This window comes from Colletes latitarsis, chromosome 9, assembly GCF_051014445.1.
Source record: "Colletes latitarsis isolate SP2378_abdomen chromosome 9, iyColLati1, whole genome shotgun sequence".
In the NCBI taxonomy this organism is placed as follows: domain Eukaryota; kingdom Metazoa; phylum Arthropoda; class Insecta; order Hymenoptera; family Colletidae; genus Colletes; species Colletes latitarsis.
In genome coordinates, this window is record NC_135142.1 from 24,639,302 (window position 1) to 24,661,216 (window position 21,915).

Genomic DNA, 21,915 nt, shown 5'->3' on the forward strand with positions numbered 1-21,915 from the left:
TCATTAGCGAACCATTAAAACGTTCGAATGTTTTGTTCGACAAACGGAACATTGCAACTTTTAATTTGAGATTCTCGAGGTTCGAGTTCTTTCACAACGGGCTCTGAAAATCTTTTTATTTTAGACCAGAAAGGAAAGCGTCACAGCAGTGTTTTCCAACCTCAACGCCTCGAAGACTCCTTCGAAAAGAAATTGATGCAATATAATTTCCCAAATGTCTACTTTTACTTTAGATTATTTAGGGTTAGAGAACGTACGATTTTAAAATATTCGTTTCGACTCTTTTTATTTTTTTTGCAACCCCCAGTCGCAAAGTTAAAACATCCGCTTGGTCTTTTCCCTCTCCGATTCGAAATTCTTCCGCATCGTCTACCGGTTCAAATTTTTCTCCGCTTCCCTACGTTCGACGTTAAAAATCAACAAATATTCGCACTCTTTTTACTATTCTCCGCGAGCCTCGGCTGGCATTCCACTCCGTCGACAAAGAATACCAAGGTACAGAATCGTCGCCTCTCTGATCCATCTCGCGATGCACTATCGCCGAGTGCATTCAATCCACGCGATTCCTCGGACATACGTACATCGATAAAAATCCTATCTCAGCGATCGCGATGCACTAACGGCGTCCCATTGTGCGCGTCACGGGTTCCGCTCAAGGGCACAAAGGAACGATAGAACATCCCTATTCTCTTCCGCGGCTGGATCTCTCCAGTCAGAAATACCTTGGCATTCCGAGCTATTAACTCCGGTTTCTCGCTCTCTCGAGGCGAGCTTTCCGCCTTTCCGCTCCTAACTCGGTGAACTAACGCCCCCTACGAGTAACTAACGTTCTCTGTGAACTAACCTCAAGACGATACGCCGATGTTGTTCGCAAGAAGTTCGCCGGTTGAACATCGTCGGTCAGACGCGCCGTCGTCATTATGCCGGATCAGAAGCCAATCGCGTAGTTCGTGACTGCCTGCTCGTCCGTGCAAGAACCCGACGCGATAAGCAGTTTGTATACCATTTTGGAACCGATTCTGCCCTCCGCGAATAGCTACAGACTTCAGTATCTCGAACAGGCTTCTGAATTTATTGTTTTTTAACACCTTGATAGTTCTGAACTTTAAAAAAGAAGCTAAGCACTATAAAAAAAATTTGACACTTCCAATACTTTTTGCACTAAAACAGCAACAATTTTACGAAAAGCTGGACATAGTTTCGTTTAACCCTTTGACTTCGAGAAGCTCCTATACAAGCTCAATCGGTCGACTGTGTACGCTAAACGTTTACGAGTGTTCAATGTGCGAACTTCGACTGTAGTCAACGCGTTGAAGAGCGTTTCTGGGCGGCTATAGAGGACTACAGGCAGAATCTCGTTTGGGACGTCACCGGTGTGAAATCCCCTTCTTATCGTGGCACCGAATTAGTTCGATCGACGCGGAATAGAAGTTCGTTAACAAGCCGTTAATTCGTCGGGCTGCGGCTGACGTTTCGTTCGCGGCCGCTGGCTGGAACGCCGATTAAAGATTAACCTCGCGACCCCGAATCGATTCGCTGCTCGAACGAATTATCCAATTCAAAGTACGGAGAGCCGCATTGCGCCGCGAAAAGTCTGCAACGTCGAATTAACGGCGATCCATAATCGCCGTGAAACGAGCACGAAGATTGATTAAGTCAGTCGAGCTTATCATTTTCACGGAGAACTTTTCTCGGAGGAGACGCTGGAGGGTCGAAGATTGTTTCCAACAGCGACGCAGAGTTGGAGAAATCGAACGTCGCCGCTCGTTCTTCTTTTCCTCCCCCCTCGGTCGTTCTGTTCTTTTTCCAGTTCGTTTTTTCGTCTCGAATTTCCTACATTTACTTTCCAATCTGAGAATCGCCCGGGCATCGTAATCGATACGCCTCGTCGAAGTTGCATTCGATACTTTTTAATTGGAAACGTCGCGCGGTTGCAATTTACACCGGCGCTCGGAAGTTTCGAGCACCCCTCGATCATTCAAATTGACGAATATTTTTACGTACGTAAGCAAACATACCATCAAAACTGTCATCTTTGCATATTAACCGAGCATCGATTAAATATAATTAAATAACTTTGGATGAAAATTATATATTTGTAACAATATTGCCGCATTATTGGGAAATTTATTTAGAATTATAGCGATTACCTCCATTAATCATCGAAGTTTTATGTATCTTAGTAATGATCTATGCTCGAAAACTTTTGAACAGCAGTGTAAATTGCGACAGTGTCAATACTCGAGGGGGTGAACGTATCGAAAGCGGAAGAGGGCCACCCTCGTTACGGAGAACCACCGTAAAATTAATTGCCGCTTAATTAGCAGTATTCTAAGCGGTTTGGTAAAACGTGGCTCTGTGATTTATCGACGAGCCTCGATGGAACAGTATTTCAAACGCGAGTCTGAGTCTTCGAAGGCAATTTGAGAAAGAAAATTAAGGGTAGCTTTACGATAAATAAATTGAAAAATTAATCAGCATGCAAATCGTGTTACATTCTCTATAAATCATAGTAAGTTGCAACGCAAACGTCGAATGCATTTTTCGGAGACTTTTTAATACGCATCCATTAAACGTAAATATATTTATTGATGGCTTATGTAGAAACTATCCAATTCCCATTGCACGTGCCTGTTAATTATTACGTACCAGCATCCCTTGACAGATATACATAAATCATCGACCAACTTTTGAATAATGCAAAAGTTAGATCGTCAACAGCGTACAAAGTGATTACAATTATTGTATTATTGCCTCGTGTTTGCGGAGCTGCAAACGTGAAACAAAATTAACGGTGAAATGGGTTATTTAAAACAGCCCCGATGAGAGTGACAGAAAGGAACTGATAGCGAAACGTTTGACGGAACTCGAATATGGAGGCTGACAATTATTGCGAATATTCTTTGGCACGTGTATAATGGAACGAAATTATTACGTACGATGAAATGGTAGATATTCGAGAAAATTAACAAAATTTCTCGTCGAACGCGGCGCTCTTCCTTTTTAATTGCTGAAATGATAATTAAATGCTTCCATTACGAAATGAAGCTCCTGTAGCGACGACTAATTCAGTGAAGTAATTTTCGTAGCATTTCAATTCGCCTTCGTAGATTGTTAACCTCTTTCCTTGGAAGGTTCCGACTCTAATTTTGTTCGAAATTTTCAGAAACGTTCAGAATATTACGTTTCGCAACTCGATGGCGCGTATCGCGTCGACGAAGATAAAATTTCTCGAGAATTTTTAACAAAATTATAAGGATAAAATAAGCTTCGAGTTTCATAAATAGAAAAAGCATACGCCAGTTCTTAAACTTCGAGTAACAGTACGAAGTCAAAGGAGACAAACAAAATTAAAAGTTAATAACAATTTGAAAATTATACGCTGTAACTAATGTTCCAAAGTTTCCTAGTTTCGTACTGTCGCTAAAGATAAGGGACTGGCGGACACGTGTTGTGTGTCAGGAAAAGTTTGGAAGCACAACGCAAAGTGAAAAGTTTCCGGAACTCGAAGAAGGTTGAGGGAAATCTAAAGAGCAGCGTTCGTCATCATTTTCTAATAAGATCTTTAAAAATTTCTACGAGCTCGTTACGCAGAGAGCTTGACTTACCTGTTTGAAAATACAAACCTTTGACGAGGGAACGCATCGGTAATAGTTATTAAATTTTCTGGCTTTCCATGTCACCTTCGTCATTTCTTCCACACTTCCAGCTTCCGTCAGAGTTGACTTCGAGTTGCGAAGCAATCCCAAAGCTACGAGTTCTCGGCGATTTTATCGAGAACGAGAAAACTATCGAGGCCACCGCGAGACGATTGTCTTTCGTCTGCACACTCGACGCAGTTATTTCTCGCGCGGTGGTTTCTCGCCCCCGCGTGCAAACGGTAGAGGGAAAGCGTGGCGCGGAATACTTTATGCGTTCCCAACGGTATTCGCCGGTTGAAAGAATAATAAAGCGCTACATCGCGAGGGATAATAATATTTTATGTACTTTGAGTCGCGGAAACGGAAGGAACGTCAAGAAATCGCAAGGTAATGAAATTCTCGACGAAAAATTACACCGTCGCTGGCATTACAGATATTTTTATGTTCGCGAGACGCTACGAGGTATCAACGACTACGGAATATTTTTCTTGTTTTCCGGATCTGCGGCTTTTCGATGTCAGACGCATGAAAGTTTCACTGAGCGACAATGGAACGCGTCAGCTTTGCTACGTCTTTCGTTAACAAACGGGTGGCCCGTTGTGTAGGATATTTCTTCGACAACTCTCCTTCCGTTTCCTCTCTGTCGTGGAACTTTTCGTCTACAATTGGCGCTCCTGCTCCGAGTTTTTCACTTTGGGTTCTGGGTATTGTCAAAAAACGCGCGTTTCCCTTTCTTCGCGTAAAGTAATTACGCAGAACGAGAGAGACAGCTCGTTGAAAAGCGACGGATATCCTTTCGATGAGACTCCTCCGGACAAAAAGTACGACGGACGAACATGTCTGGGGACGTCCATGCGGAGGATCGTAAGAGGATCGTGTTGATAGGGCGGAAAGAACAGTTCGACAGAAGTTTTCTTCCTTTTAACGGGATCGGAACTGCAGTTTCATCCATTTTCCGGCCTTGGCAATTTTCCGCTACTTGCGATCGATGTTTCGGTGCTTGTCTTCGATGTTGCACGATCGTTTCAAGCTTATAAATTTCATATTTGTATCAACTACAAAGTAGATTTAAGTAGGTAGTAAGACACGATGCTTTAGTCAGGCATTAAAGCAACAAGATATAGATAGAAGTATATACGAAGAAGAACGTCTCAGTTTAGAAGGCAAGACCACGAGGATAAGTTTCGTCCCTAACTGGCACACTGTAACAAGCTAGCTTTTTAAGACTTCTCATCGGGCGTGCAAACGACGCTTCGCGAGGGCCACAAGGTAAACGGTCGACGTTAACGAAGGCAACGAAGATCCACGGAAGCAAGTGCGCGATGAAAACTCTTCTACCAGCTCGTACGGGCGTCCGAGGACTTTCTAATTAGTCGGTAATCCCGTAAGCGGGTGTTTAAAAACGAGACGTTTTTCGGTCTGACGTTTATCCAAGAAACAGTAATCGTTCCACTTAAAACCGATTGTTTTTTCAATGTCAGAAATGTAAATATGGTGCAGGGGCAAGAACACGAATTATTTCGCTGCTCACGAAGTTGTTTAAAATATTTTTCTGAAAATTGAACAGTCTATATTTTCCATGGGAATATAGAGAGCATCTAAATAAAATTTCAGTAAAATTTGTCAAAGATACAAGGAGCTATAGGGAAGTCACAAACACACAGATTTCTCATTCTATACTGATAATTATTCCTAACGTAATTATCAACGCGACAGTCTTCATTCGTTTAGTAAGGTTCGCAGATTAAGAAGAAACGAGTTACGTAAGGTTACGATTGCACGAATGGCGCGGTTTGCATTCGAGGGATTATTGTAGGCGGGACTGGGAATCCGCGCGAGGAGAGGGGCTCGCGGAAAAAATGCAACGAAGTTTATTCCGCGACGCTGAAGGGCCGGAGGAATCCAGTTTCGTGTTCAAGAGTCTGGCGATGGAGCGACGAGTCCTCGAAGGTCGAGAGAGTGGTCTGGAAAGAGGCTGAAGCGACTTTGGACACAATAAGAGGTCCTTCCGGAGCTGGCAGCGGAACGTCGCGCCCATTGAAGATGCGGCGAGGGCCGCTTTGTCTCGCTGCCAAACACGTTTTCGCCGTTCGTTGACGACTCTTAATTCTTCGGGCGTCCGACGCTACGGCGAACCCAATTTCTTCGCAGCGTCCTAATTACGCCACCGCGGAGTCTGCGAGCGTGCGAATCCGTCGTCATTAATTATCTGTTCGAACAATTAATATCTACCCAACGTCGAAGATAATTCGTTTTCGACAAGTATTCCACGTCCAAACTATTTCAATTTCTTTCGAGGCATAGTCGAATACAATTTATAACGCTTTCTCCTTCGGTGATACCGGTCAAATTCTACAAAGAGCAGTCTCGTTTAACAGCTATACAGGGTGTCCGGCCACCCCTGGCAAAAATTTCTCACATTCTCGAATTTTTTTCTAGGAAATGAGTAGGATTTCGAGGGTATGTCTATTCACCAAAAATGATTGCAATTGACCCCCGGAACCGAAAATAATTTTTTTAGAATTAATTCAAAATTTTTTTTTCCGTCGAAAAATTTAGGCACCTACCCCCCTGTCGATTTTTCTTAAAAATTCCTTTTTCATTCTTAGTAATTTTGTTTGACACTTTACAGAAAAGTTGTCTAATACTTTTTTGTAGGTACCCATGAGCTCCACTTCAGAAAAAAGTTTCATTGAAATATATTCACAATTGTAGGAGTTCTGGCTGTTTGAAAATTGGACCATTTTTATGGGGTTTTTCTCATTTTTGCGGGGTCAAGGACCAACTTTTCGAATATTTTTGCGATTTGTACATATTCTCCATCAAAATACGCGTAGTTTGCTTTTTTAAACATTAAAATCGTCCAATCCGTTCAGAAGTTATGACATTTTAAAGATTCGCATGACAATTCGAGCAGATATTTCTGGCCAGAAATTATATTTTCGGTAAGGAATTTTTTTCTCGAAACTGAGTAGGATTTCGGGGATATGTCTGTTGACCAAAAATGCTTGCAATTGACCCCTGCAACTAAAAATAATTTTTCCAAGACGATTCGAAAGTCTTTTTTTTCATCCAAAACTTGCAGCACTTACTCGAATTTTTTTCTCGAAAGTGGGTAGGATATCGGGGGTATGTGTACTCATCAAAAATGATTGTAATTTACCCCCGCAACCGAAAATAATTTTTCCAGAACGATTTGAAATTTTTGAATTTAATTATTAATAACTTTTTAACGAAGCTTTCATCGACAAATTGGTATTCTTGATTTTGGTCTTATTCTGGCCTCTAGAATCCTGTATTAAAATTTTTCCCAGGGGTGGCCGAACACCCTGTATATAACCGTGATTAAGAAGTCATCGAGTGGGGGGGAAAAATAGCCACGATAAACGTGCAAATACGGAAATAGTTTTATTACCCAACGTTTCATACTCGATGAAGTATTACTTAACGTTTGTATAACCATCCGGAAGTAAACGCGGTATAAAATTTCAAGTTGCGTCATATTATTGCACACGCGGCTAAAACGTGTACGATTGGCGAAGTGTTAACTGTGCGAGCTAACGTTGTGAAACGAATTATTGGGTGTCAGAATCATTCAGTGAACACAATAACGCATTCGAGTGACAAAATTGGACTCGTCCGAAAACAAACTAGATCTTCTATTAACTTTGCCAATTCACTCGACTGCGAGATATCTAGTTCACTTATAAACCGAGGAAGTCTGCAATTCGTTTCAAAGAAACTTGTATCTCGTAGGCCTGTACCAATCGCGTTTGTCCTCAGTCGTTCAGTCAGTGAGTCGCTCATATTGTATAATTTTTGGAGTTCGTTATTAAATTGCCACTGAAACAGAACACGAAGAGAGAAACGATCCGAATTCATCGCGAGAGGGAATTAAGTTTCAATCTTTCGTTCCACCTATTCCCGACACCTCGACGATCCAATCAGACCAGTTTTTACGACGACGACAAAAATAACCGAGAAGTTTCTCGACTCGAAGCCGGAGATCGAGCAGGGAATATGGGACGATCGGTCTTTTGTGCGAACGGAGGGGCTGCGAGTTCTTCTTTGGACGGATTACGGTCGGAAGAATCCACACCTCGATAGCAAAATCGTCGATAGAGATAGCAGCGAGCGAACTCCACGGGTCTAAACCCTTGAACATCGTATTTATAGTCGTGCTTGGATATCGCGCGAATCGGAGTCGTTTAGATAGGAACCTTGGGGGCTTTATTAAATTTACACCGGTCAGCGACGCTCGCGAAACGACGAGGAAACAGGGGTTTAGATCGTAACAACCGTGAGATTATCGACAAACTTTGGTGATCCACCTCTTCTCCTAGGCGTTACAAACTTCGACAACCGTGTTCTGAAACTTGTTAGGGACGAAGGAAATCCGTCTTTCCGACCGTAAAACGTGTTCTCGCGGTGGCGATAATTTTAGAACAAGCGCAGCGTGTTCGAAATTTCGCGGAAGATTCGTAATTTCATATAATTCGTTCTCTGTGATTTTTGTCTCGTCGAGGAGACTGTTCGTCTTATAATGTCGAAAGGATCGGGGTCAAACCGCGCCGATATTACAAAAATGTCCGACGACTGGTTGTTTTACGCGTTCCAGTTAATGCGACGGCATTTTAAAACGAGAACTGCCAGAGTGCCCGGCGAAATTGCGCAATTGCACGCATTAAAGGATATTTACGTTACGACCGCAACACGTTCGCCGTGAATGGCAACAACGGCGAATTTATTACGGCAATAAACATACCATATTTTTGCGATCCAGCGAGGCGAACACGCTAATACGTTTCACGCACGCGTAATAATCGGAAGAGCAGATTGCGACGACGCCAAGTGGATTCACAATAGCCATTGAAACGGAAGAATGGGCGCCATCGGAAGGAGCAGCTTGCTTCTCGACTCGTTTTCGACGGTTTCGCTTCCGTTGTAATTCAGGACGCTCCCGGGAACAAGGATCGTAACTCCAATTGTATTTCGCCATGATTTCTAGATGCATCGGATGCTGGTCAATCCCATTCAAAGAAATTTCTCCACATAACACGTGGCAACAAACAAAATCTTAGAAACCTATCGACGTGTCCACTTTATGCTTTTTTGTATTTTAAATTGGGACTCTAGATTTGTTTTCTTCTTTAATTTTAAACTGAATAATATTCACAGAAGCTTTTCACAGAATCGAAATAATGCAGGATGCTTGTCTATGATTGATATTGATCTAGATTGTTACGAACGTTGTCTGATAAATCGATTTATCTATCCGGTGTTGGACCGCTGTTCTGTGTTTTTGCAACAAAAATCGCCCGGAAAGGGCAAGTGCTCGGAAGTTTACGACTGGGTAACGAACGAACGTCGTCGATGACACCTCTATCTCGCAGGTCGCGCTGAAGCAAACGGGGCTTCATAATTCACGGCCTATCTCCGGCGTTCGATGCACGCCCTTTTCACTCAAGCGATTCCGGGCGTTCCCTCGCCGACTCGTAAAATTGTTTCACCGTTCCCCGCGAGGGTGGCGGTGATTGCCCACGGAGAAGTTACATTCCGAACCGTTCTTCCTCGGGTTAACGTATCGACGAGCACCTCTGCGATGTAAACACGAGACGTGTTCCAGCAGCGTTCCGTGATCTGTCTGTACTCCCAACGAGCAGATCGAACGGTAATCTTTTAAACCGTGGACACGTAGAAGAACGTAACACGAAAAATCTCGTTACGCGTGCACGAGTTTCCAATAGTTTCGAAACGTTTGTCGACGATGCACGAGAGCCCATCGATTGTATTTATTTTAACTTTATATTCGATTTCGGTATGTTTTTATTGGGTGCGTAGACGCTGTATATACAGCTCTGTGACACCATTTGTACATTTTTTATACATCATTTTCTGTTTCCTTGCATTTCTCGTATTGCACTCATCTCTATTCTCCTTTTTTTTATTTTTGGAATTTTTTTTTAGTCTATTCTTTCTTTTCTCAGTAAAACAATGCGTAGCTTTTATTGAACATGCTCCGCTACAGGTCCACCATTACGACTAAAACAAAACAACTATTGTAAAACACATACATGGTCTATTCTGTCTTGTATCTATCTATACATGAAATGTTATATTTGTGAGTTGTATAATTATCGTAGGAAGTTTTACGCGAAACAAAATGGTGGATAGATGTTTTGGAGCAGGAGCGTGGATGATGTCCTGAAATATAGCTGAACTCCGCGAGAACGAAATTCCTAAATTATCCCCAGGGACCGATTTGCATCCCAAAAAAGACGAAGAAAGGGGAGAAACCGGGGACGGTATAATTCACGCTGGGAGCCAGGCGAAAACATTACGTATGAATGAAGTTAGGAATTTGCATAAGTTTCGCCCGCCTTTGCGTGCCGTTTTTCGGGTAGCGCCGGGCTGTTCCATCAGCCAGCGAAGAAAAAAAAAAAGGAAAATATTAACTCGTGCCTGCCTTTCGGATGACTCTGTTCAGCGAAGATGGCAGCCGGCTAATGGACTTCCGTAGTCCTCGTTTCAACGGGCGCCTCTGCCTCTCGTAAACTTTAACCGAGACTTCCTGTTTGCCAATTACGCGTGAATTTCATTTCTTCGCGCGACACTATTATTTCCGCCGAGACTGTTCGTAATTTCGAAACGAATTTTTTTAATACAGCGAGGTCGGTGCGACAGTCTACATATTTTATTTTTAAACTCGCTAAAGCGTTGCAATTTAACAGCTCGAATGCTCGAAAAATTCTCACGAGTTCCAACAAAACGTGTTCGGGTGTAATTATTTATCGACAGTGATTATCACGTGTGATTTCCGGTCGTAATAAAAATGGCGATTGGGGAACGTACCGTGGAGGTACCCTCATTTACACATTATTAATGCGTTTCGTTCGCGGCACGCTGAAAATTCGAATAATTATTTACACGTGCAAACTGTTTGTCTCCGGGGCCAAACAAGGGAACGATAAATATTCCGTCATAATTTAAATCTCTCCAGATCGCAAATACCACCATAATTTCGCCGGTGTAGCGTTACTCGGAAACACGATAGTGTTCGCTTGTTCGTATATACGCGATTTTTAATACGCGAATTAATTAAACATAAGCGTTATTGAATTGGAAACACAATATTGCGCGATACGCTGAAAGGTAAATTCCACCGGACGGCAATAAATGTATTTTAATTTTTCATGGTAAATTTATCTGGTCCCGAACGAGACGACCGATAATTACTCGCGACGTAAACTGCAAATTTATATGGAATACGTTTCAATAACAAGGAGCAACGGACCGTTGCGATTAAACAACAACATTCTTTGTCTTTTGCACACCGCTATAATATAACGTGCAAAAACTATGCGTGGGCAAACAAGCTACTGTCCCAATTACCGATTAATGCGGAACAATTTAAATCGCGATAGAAACAACGAACCGTTCCGCGAATCCATTGCACAGCGAGGCGAGCTTTGGTAATCATTTAGATGGCAATTCAGTTATGCTATTGATTCTCGGTAACCGCGACACGAATCCATAACACCGCCGGCGGCGAACGGAAATCAGGATTCGGTTAACAATGCAAATTACTTTCGAGGACGTTCATCCTCCGTCGTGAGAAAATCGCGTCGTTCCCATAACCGCGCGCGCCACGGCGAAAAACGAAGCCACGGGGGCCGCGCTGAATATTCCCAGCCGCGTTACAAAGGGGTGGTTCTCTAGCGCGCGGTCAAAGAAAGCCGGGATTCTTACATTTGGCAGAGTTCCATCGCCGAGCGTCGGCGAGATGAAAGGGCCGCAAAGGACGGCGAGAGGAGAACGTCGGAGGGGGAAAAATGGCCTGTCTGGTTCCGCGATTGAAACGCGAATATCCTACGCAGGCTTTGAACGCGTCTAGTCCGTTTCCAACGGGATGGAATTCATCCCCGATGACGAGATTACAATTAATTATCGGCCGAAATTTAATGCTCCGGAGGGTCCCTCGTCCCCGAGATCGGGGTGATTATTCGGTTCGTTTGTCTGGAAACAGATTCGTTCGTTTGGGTTAGGAAATCGACGAGACGATAACTTATCGAGACTTGGAACTGTAAATACTTCCGTTTGGGGGTGGAAAATTCGCAAAACGCGGTTAAAAGTTTCCGCGGGGAGGTCCTTTTCCGGTTACGTCCCGCCGGGGAACGTGTACCGGGGCGAATTGTGGAAGTTTCTTGGACCATTTGGATTCAAAATGCAAACCAGGGGACCGTTAACTGAGCAGTAGCTTCTGTAATTTATTATTTAAGCGTTCTTGTTTTTTTTCTTCCAAAATATCACTGGGATATTTATGTACCGCTAAAGAGTCGTTGTTTAATTGAATATTAATTGAATCGCGAGCGTGTAATCGAGATACTTCGAATTTTTATCGCGACGAATGCAAAAACAAACAAAACCCGTTGCAAAGGGGGCAATTACAAAGCGTAACGGTTGATTACGAGGCGCCCCAGCGGCCAAAGGAGCAACGAGATCGCGGGGGATAATTCTTGCTAATATCATACTCGACAAGAAATTAAATGCAAATCGGTGGGTTCCAAAGGGGGAGGGGGGCAGAGCGGTTAATTCGAGTCGTGGAATGGCGGAAACGGTAAAACTCGGCCCGCTCGATTTAATTAACAATTTAACGGCGCGCATGAACATGGGGGGACAGGTATGAAAATGAATTTTCATAGAGCCGACTCGCAGAATTTACAATCGGTTTGATTAAACTTCATACTAATCCCGCTGGCCACCGCGCCCCGACTGAAGGAATTATTTGCCAACAATTCCCGAAGAGATCCTCGAGCTTTCAATTTAATCTCGCTACCCGCTACCAGCCCACGAGCGGTGGGATCTCCGCAAACTGGCCGAATTAAATTATGTGCCGCACAATGGGGATCGATCGTAACGATGTTTACGCCGTAATATTGGCGTACTCGCAGACGAGCGCGCACCGATAAAATGGCTCTAGCCTGCGCCAGAGACATTTTTCCATCCCTTTGTCCATCTTCGTCGTTCTCCCTTCTCGCGTAAATACTCCACAGCGGCGCGAGTACTTAATTAACCGCGATAATCATTTAGAAAAGGTCGCTGGAATAATAGCTTGCGACATCTTGACGATTCTGAGATAACGTCCTGCACTTTCTTTTTCATTAGCTCGTTCACGTGAACTCCGAGCAGACAAAGCACCAAACTCGTTTATTTATTTAACACTTGACTACCATCCATGATGGAACTAAAACTAAACTCAAAGGTTTAGTCTGGTAAACAATTTTACGGTCTTAGACTGGCAGTCGACGTGTTAATAAGGTCTTGTTTTATTATCTGTAGGTTTCCTTTATTTAACAAAACTGTGTTTCGTTCGACTCGACCAATAAACTGAAACACAGTTTTCGGTGATACGGTTCGATGGAATAATTAGCCAGAATGGTTATCTCGAAAATATGCTTCAAACATTTGTCACTGCTGTCAGTGGACATTAAGCTCCGTACGGAGATCCGGTAATTATCGAGAATCGGGGTCGATCGATGATTGACCGTGGGACTATCTACATTACGCGAAGGAGTCTTAGAGAACAGATAACGCAAATCGGATCACGAATATCCCCGTAGTATGAGCAACTATTCTGACTTGATCCATCGATCCAGCGGGAAATTATCGCCCATCGACAGCTTGGACTTTATCAGTCGAGAATCATCGTAAGCAACATTGCGCGAATAAAATCTCCAAGACTGTTTCGCGATCGACGACGAACCGAGAATGGAGTACATCGTTTTCGATTAGAAATTTAGACTACTAAGAACGAGAGAATTTAACATGTTCCGAAACTAGTCTCGAGAAAAGTCTTTTCTAGACTAATCTTTTCCAAAGCGTTATTCGACAAACAAATTGATTTTGTCCTGTGTAACAGGAGCAGGAACTTGGTGGTGTTCGGTAACGACACACCGTTTCAGAGTAAATTCAAAGTTACTTCGCTCTGGGGCCAGCAGATAGCAGTTAATTGGGAATAGATCTGCCCGATTCCTTCTCCCCATTAATTAATGTTCCTCTCGACTGTGTCAGTGTTCCTCAGAATCAATATTAGCGATTTCGAGTCATATCGGTAATCTCCTAATCCTGGCTGAAAGCCAATCGAGTAAAGGGATCCGCGAGCAGGCTGGTGTCCCGGGAGAGCTCTTTCTGAAACGATGTTCCGTGCCCTTGGGAATATTCCCCGTTATCTCCTGCGCCACCTAAATCTACCCCGTTGTCTACGTTGCTGCGTTAAATCAATCTTGATTAATCCTCGCGGCAATTCCGCCGGGTCATTAAAGCGTTCTGAAAGGCGGAAACGACGTTTAAGGATCGGCCGTTAAAGGGATTTTCGTTCGCCGTGGGACGTTAATGGGAACCGCGGGCGGGTGTGCCTGATATTTCATTTGCATACGACGGACGACCAAGGTATTACCTCGTTGCGAGAACCAGCGTTCGTCTCGGTTTAAACGCGCGCTGAGAAGTTTGGGGATTCAAGTAGTCGCGGACAGCGATGGTCAGACGCGGTCCACGCGCCCTCCGTTTGCCCAAAGTTTCCAACAGCTTCTTGACTGTGTGATACACGAACGTCATCCTGGTTATTCGAGACCAAATGAACTTATAAAGTATCAGACGTATATCAGTTCCATTTACTCATGCTGTAAATACAATACGGTCAGTTGTCCTAATATGGAATACTTTTCTTTATATACATGTTTCACTTGGTTGGAGAACTTTCATAAAAACTTAAATAGTATGAATTTATAGAAAATTTTATGTTCCTTTGCATAAAATATAATAACGGCTTAGGAAATGTTTACTTTTTTTACTGAAATCCTTATTGTCCATATTAGACTCATAGTGCTCGTAATATGGAATGCTATATATACCTAATATGGAATAGTATAATATATTGAATTTACACTTTTAGAGTGGGAAAGTAAGTGATATAAGGAAATAAGTAACACACAATTCATAATTTTTTATTTGTTGAATCCTCTAATTCGAGCAACAGAGGTTTCTTTAGAAAGAAACTTTGTGCTAATAGTTAGGTTCACCGCCCGATGCTTTACATTTTACCAAGAAATAGTACGAAACTCCCACATGCACGAATAAACCGCCACAGTTCATACGAAGGTTAAGTGATATTTGTAATTGTATTAGAGAGTATCGCGAAGCATAAACATTTCTTTCCACCGCGTGTGCGTTTTAACGCCCCCCCAAGGCGGGAGTCGCAAATTACGATCTCGCGCCCGAGGAATAACAAAAAGGCACTTGGAGTTAAGAGAGAAGTTCCTTTGTGGGACAGAATTTTTTCCCGCGAGTGGATTATGCAAATAACAGACCGGGGAATGCGACCGCGGGCGAATCTACGTCGCCGTTGTAATTCACCCCGTAATTAAAACGCATAACCTTATCCGACTACGTGTAACGCGACACGGCCGGTACGAAATTACGAGTTCCCCGCAGGGTGTACGAAAATTAGCCGCGCGTAACGCGCAAACATCGCGTTGTCATCCGTCAGAACCGCGTGGTCAGCCTCGCGCGAACTTCTGTCGTGGTCGCAAGGCGACCTCTGACCTGTTAACACGTCCTAACGCGTCGCGTCGGTCGATCGGCGTCGACAAACTCTCAAAGCCACGGCGGTCAACCGGTGACCGTAGTTCTTGACTTTTTTTTTTTTTAAATTTAATTTCCAACTGATTATGTTACGAGCGTACAATGTCTGCGTGAACACGAGTTGGTTCGGATCCGTTGCTTCGAAATTCAGCGAACCAGATAAATGGAGGATTCGCCGGGCCGCGTCATTATCTCGTCGCCTCGCAGCCTAAGTACTTATTAATTGCACAACGGGAGTTGCTCGTTTCGCGCGGTACAAACACCGGTTATCACTTGGCCGGAGTTCCGCATGAACGAACGGTCGCGATAATGCGACGCGATACGCGGAATAAACGCGCGAGGAGACGAAAACTAGAACCGCCGGCCCGGCGCGTAAATCACGATACTCGTTAGCCCGATTTGAGCCGATTATCCGTTCGCCGCGAGAGATTTAACGCCCCCCGGTATTGTAATCCGTGCCCGGTGTAGTCGAGAGAGATCAAGACATAAGCGATGAACTCCGACTAGCGTTAGGTTTATGGATACACAGCCGTAAATTTCGTCGGCCGTGTTCTCTAAGACGCGAGTCAAAGACAGACACCCGGAGGGTATTAAACGATTTCGCTGGATCGGATTACGATTCTGTTCGCGACTCCTCGCCCGATCCCTTTCGAAAGGAGCAAAATTGTTTATGTGCGGATGCACCATTGTGTCTGGACTGCTAATAATTTTACACCATACTCTATCTTTTTGCTTTAAGTTCGTGGTTTAGCCCTTTGCACTCGTATGTCTATAAAAAAAAAAATCATCAAAGAAAATTAAAAAATACAAATGTAATATTTACAAGATTGTGTTCTCGAGGGGAATATTGGAACTATACTTCGTACATTCATAAAGACTGATAATAAAAAATATACTGAAATTTCATATTTTACGTAGTACAGCATTATTTTAGTCTTTAGTATTCCTATGAGTCCTATGTGTTCCTTCCAATTTGGAAGTTTATATTATATTATATTAAACTTTGCTACTACCAGAACAAAGTTACTGCCTACAAGGAGCACTAATTGTATAAGAAATTCAGTTCTAATTAATTTGATCAGCTTTCGCGTTGCTTATGAATTTCCCTTTCCTACTGAGAATTTAATAACAGCCCAGAGATTGGTTGATGATTAATTATCGACCTGTTTTCCACATGTACGCCAAATTAAAAGTGAAATATAAATTAATTCGAATACTATCTGGATCCAGAAGGCAGAGTAAATTGAATTTCAAAGGTAATTAAGCTACATACCGTGCGTATCGTTTCGTTCTCGATCCCGGCCGACATTTCTCGCCCGGAATCGACTCCCGTATCGATACCACTTCCCTGTTTTCCAGTGACAAATAAATCTCGAGAAGTAGTTGCGCTAGGAACGGTAACAGAAACTCGATTAAGACTTGTACAATGTATCTTACCCAGGATTTCTACTTCCACGTCACTTTGTTTCTCCTCCGAGTAGACCCTTTTCACCCGGAACTAATTTTCTCGTTAACACAATTCTCTCATTGTTCGCGAAGTGGGAAATAAATTTCGAGCGCAGCTTTAATAGAAATTCGCCGAGACCTGAAATTCCCCGGGTTGAATTATCATTTGATTAAATCACTTCGTTCAATTGGATTTTCGCGTTTAAATTCGCGCGTTGCAAACTCCAGTTTACGATAGCAACTTTGCGCACTTTTTGGGTAAGCGAAGATTGTTCAGTAAACATTTCGACTCAGAGTTTGTGTCATCTGTGGCATTACAAAGTTTTATATGATTGTCTGAGAAGAGATTCTAATAAATTTAAAAGTAATAGATCGTAAAGAGAATTTAGAACGTTCTTTGTTAACATTGAAATTTCATAGCGTTGACGTTGAATCGAATCAAACGCGCCGGAAAAAAGCGTATTTGCGATTTCAAATTTCTCTGCTGGATTCCTCGGATTCTTAACGTCACGGATCTCTGCTAGATGATACACAACCGCCGCCACAGGTGTGCAAACTGCAAAGCATCGAGTAAATAGTGGCTGGGTTGTTGGACCAGTTCCAGTTTCCCTGCGAGGTACATTCGTTGTATTTATTATTTAAACGCCGCGGGTAGTGCACTCTAAGCTCCGTTACATCCCAGTGATGAGCCAGAGAAGCAGGGAACTCTCAGTGATTCAGAGATACGGATTTATAGAGAATATGGACCTACGAAGAAATGAAGAATTTTCATTTGCTCGAAATGCCAATAAATTCAACGTTAGTCAATCTCCGATTAATCCATTTGCTTTCGAGACGTGTATTTACTTCGATTAAATCGATGTCTATTTATCAGGTGTTCGTTCTCGCCTGGTTGCGTGCAGAAAGAATCGAATGGTTAGCAAATGGATATTTGTAATCGAGGATACGATCGCTCCTTCGCGCCGCTGGACGAAGCGTATTAGTTCCGTAGCAGCACGTGCGCAATAAGAGTGCAATCGAATTATCGACAGGTTCGTTTGGTCGTGTGGTTATCGAAAAACGCGAAGCAGTCGGGTTCACGGAAGCAATAGGTCGCGTTGCAGAAGCGTCAGCTGGCTCGAACCTACTGATTCGACCGCGATCGCCGCGCATTAACCGTGAAATATAGTCGTGCCACGATAAGCGCGTATTTAGACCATTATCCGGGATATAATTTTCATAAATAATGATACGCCTCATCGTGGCCGTAACACGCGATTACATCGATGACCAATGGAACCTGTACGCGTTTCGTCGACCGACAGATGAACGATTTGAGAGGATCCCCATTAGGAATCGTGTTACAATTATTATTACGTAAAACGAATATTTTTTATTATTTGTTGTTATTTCTTGTTTTGTAACGTGAATTATTGCAACAGCAAGGTCTTGATATGGAATTTGTCTTGGGGTTCCATCCGAGGGGAGCAGTGTTGCTTCTTCGGTGCCCTTGATTCCCTGATAGGTTTTTATGATAATTTCCTGATCGACTCCCCCCAGCTGTTGTTTGCTAGAGCTTTTAGAATATTCATTTTTCTTTGTTCAAATGTTGTCAACGCGTCGCGATAAATATTTCAGGCATTCGAGTCCGCATCGCGACTATTTACGTTTTCGACGCGGTATTCCCCCATTAACGAGGATCGAACGCTGCGATCTCGCGTATTCCGCGAACGCACGGCGAACCGAAATGCGGAATGCGTGGCGGCGCGACAGGAGAAGCGGAAACGCCGGTGATTTTTCCAGCCTAACGAGCGAGAGCGAGAAAAACGACGCGCGGCCACGGAAACAACGTATGTCCGCGGAACGCGACAAGAAATATCGGCGGAAAACACGTGGCCGCCGGCCACGGCAATACATCACCGGCCAGACAACAATAATTACAGCCCGGTAAGAACGAGCCGGGGTTTGCGTTCACCTACTCGCCAACTTGAGCCTCCGCAGACACGGATTCCAGTGGCACCGGAGTCCAAGGGAATTGTCGACTAATGGAGAACTAACTTCCATGGACGTGGGCTGGTTAAATAAACGATAACTAGACCACTTACCCGCGGCGCGTTGCGGCCAATTTGGTTGTTGACTCGGACGGGGGAGAATTCGACTCGCGAAACTGGAGAGATTTGTTTCATTACGCCTTGTTAAAGCGTGGGTGTGTCGAGAATTCGCGTGGAAACGAAGCCTGGAAGATTCGTCTTATTTATTCGGGCTGCGTGGGGATTGTTTCACGGTGGTTCTTATTTTTCGACTTTCGATTACTTTTTGACGCACTCCCCAGATTGTGACAGTGAGAAAAAGATCTGCGCAAAATTTCAGCGAGATTAGACGACGTGAACACGTGCTGCATTTAAATCAGAGTTTTGATGCACTTGTATCGTCTTGTAACAAAGTTGTCGACTGATATTTTTCAGTGAAATTATAGTCCCTTATGTCTAAAACAATAACATGAGTTGATTTATTTAGATAATAAATTGTGTTGTGCTCCGTCAGGAGTTTACTACTCTTCAATTTTTTAGTATCTAATCCTACTGGTTATGATACGTAATTTCCCCAAATCGATGGATTCCACGATAATCAATTGATTCCATAAGAGGAAGAAAGCACTTCTGTTTTCCATTTTCGTGTTCGTGTTTAATTTTCTTGATTCACTTTGAAATACGTAACGTACACTTTAAATTCTCCACTATTACTGACTTGTGAGAACGCTTGGACCTCAGTACTGAACTCGAACCAAGAAGCAGTAGGGAAAGCAATCCCAGAAGGGTTTTGTAAATTCTCGAGTTGAATTATTGATTTTGATATGACGCCATCCCAAACATTTTCCACCCAAGAGCAATTCCAAGTGTTTAATTCAGGAAGAAATTACCTTAACGCGAGCAAAAGCTAGTACGCGAAATAAAAAGTGATCGACGTCTTTAGCCTCCTGGATACGAAAAATATGCTTATGCTGTGAAAAAGTTGCCAAAACTCGTTTCTCGTTTTACCATTTTCCTTCTCCCCTTTTAATTCGAGCGTACGCGCGTCGAGAGAACAAAACGTAACTCGAAGCAGCGTTCGTACGTAGTTGTTTCCCCGAATTTCGCAGCGAAACGAGCATCTGGTTGGCTTCGTCATTACCAGGCCCGCTGGATTAGATGTTGGTGCACGTCGGGTCGCATCAACGGGTAAAACAACGGGTAATTACGCGACCGAGGGAACAAGAGTGCGTGTTCGCGTCGACAGGAAGATGAGCGTTCCGTTGCGACAGCCACGGCGATTCGAATTCGCGCATCGTGGCGTCCAGAAATCCCGATCGGACATGACTGAGAGAACGTAGTCGGCCGAGCAAGTCGAGGAAACGCCGCGCGGAGCTTGGCTAATCGATTATGCTCGTTCTCTTATTATATACTTTCACCGTTATGTCAGCGAGGCACGAAATAAACGTGGAAACGAGGAAAGCGCGTGGCCTGGCATTAATACGTAATACGAGAACTATTACTGGGCCGTTCTTACGCTGTCATTTGGAAAATGGGCGGCCACCAAATGTCACACGTTCCTGAGCAGAATGAAATGCGTTGTTTAATTGCGAGCGCGGTCGCGGATCGTCGATCCTCCGAAAATTTAATGCGCGCCTTACGGACTCGCGTGAACAATTCAGTTCCCTGCGACTGGGAGCGCGCTTTTTGATTTACGGTTATGAATTTTCATTTCGGCGCTCTTCCTTCCTCGTCCACGACCGACAGAATCCATAAATTTACGAACGCCGTATAATGCCGAGATTGCATACGTCAATACGAAATTTCTATAAAAAAGAAACTTTCTCTTAAAGAAAAATTCGTAATCGCGGTTTCTAAAAGATAATTGCAACTACGTTACGGCGAGGAAAGATCAATATTGTTATTGCATTTAATGAAGTTAGTAAAAATAAACGAGTTATCATAAGTGACCTGTCTTTAACATTCGTGCACCAAGGATATCTTGGTCATATTGTGATGAAAATATCTGAGGTGTAAAAGCGTCCAAGAGATTGCAACGAAGGATAGCCCTGATCGCCAGAGGCCCACGCGTACGACACCGTTCCAGTTTCTCCACGATTTTTTTTATTTTCGGGCAGCCTTCGCCCGCTTCTTTTTTTTTTTTTATCTTTCGTACACCTTATCTCGGCGTCGACGTCGAAAGCTTGTTCAAGGACGTAATAGGTTGCAAGAGAAAAAGTAACCTTGACTCTAAGAACACAGCCCCGCGAACATCTACCCCGAGGGAGATATCTTTAATTTAGAACCTTTTTACGGGCGCAGACGCGGTTCCGCGTTGTATCACGCAAAAAACTCACCGCGGCGGGCGTTATCGCGCCGAGGGTCGAACGAAGATAGCGCTTAAGAAGCCTGAGGAGGCCTCGAAATCGCTTCCACTTCGCCAGCCAGAAGGAATCTATTTCCATCCTATGATACCCTTCTCGGGTGATCTCATTTTCTCCGCTCTCATTTCGAAAAGATACCTTTGCTCGCGACCAGAACCGAAAGATCAGTGGCCCTCGAAACCGACAAAGGGAGCATCACGGACAAAAAGACCTTCTGACGTTTTGATGCAAAGGGTGCACGCGAGATTTAGTTTCCACAGTGGATACACCAGGATCGAATAAGACTTCCTGCGGAAAGGAAGACAGTTTCCTGACAAGCGTTTTAAGGGACTCGTTTTACAAGCGACGGTGTTCTTTAAATTCAAAACAGTATCGGGTAGAGAGCATTCATCTTGGAAGCACTTGTCAAAAATTCTAGGAATACAACCGTACCTTCAACGTCTACAATTTATTTTTCAATCTTCGTATATTTTTCTAAGAAAATTGAAATTTTTCCAATATTGTGTTTTCAAGTAACTCTGTTATTCTTACGAAATCTACGGTTTCTGTTTATTCCACGAATACAAGGAGCACGTCAATATTTTCTATCGAGAATTTCTCGGAGACGTACAGACACTTAGCCGGGGACAATAGTTAGTTAGAGTACAATGAACAACCTCTGTTAGTTTCTGCTAAGCAGCGCGATTTTCTAGCTTTTCACGAAGTTCAGAGAGAAATCGTAAAATTAAATATTTTAACTCCGTCTGTGACATCGATTTAGCGTGTATTTTGTCAAATCGCATAATTCGTAAATTGTTTGAGAAACGTTTGACCGGG

The 21,915-nt window shown here is 43.4% G+C and overlaps 1 protein-coding gene across 9 annotated transcripts in view; it reads left to right on the forward strand.

Moving 5' to 3' along the window:
• Nucleotides 1-21,915, forward strand: part of LOC143345503 (glutamate receptor ionotropic, kainate 2) — a 168,329-nt gene that overhangs the window by 29,793 nt on the left and 116,621 nt on the right. The gene's annotated exons all lie outside the window — the stretch shown is intronic.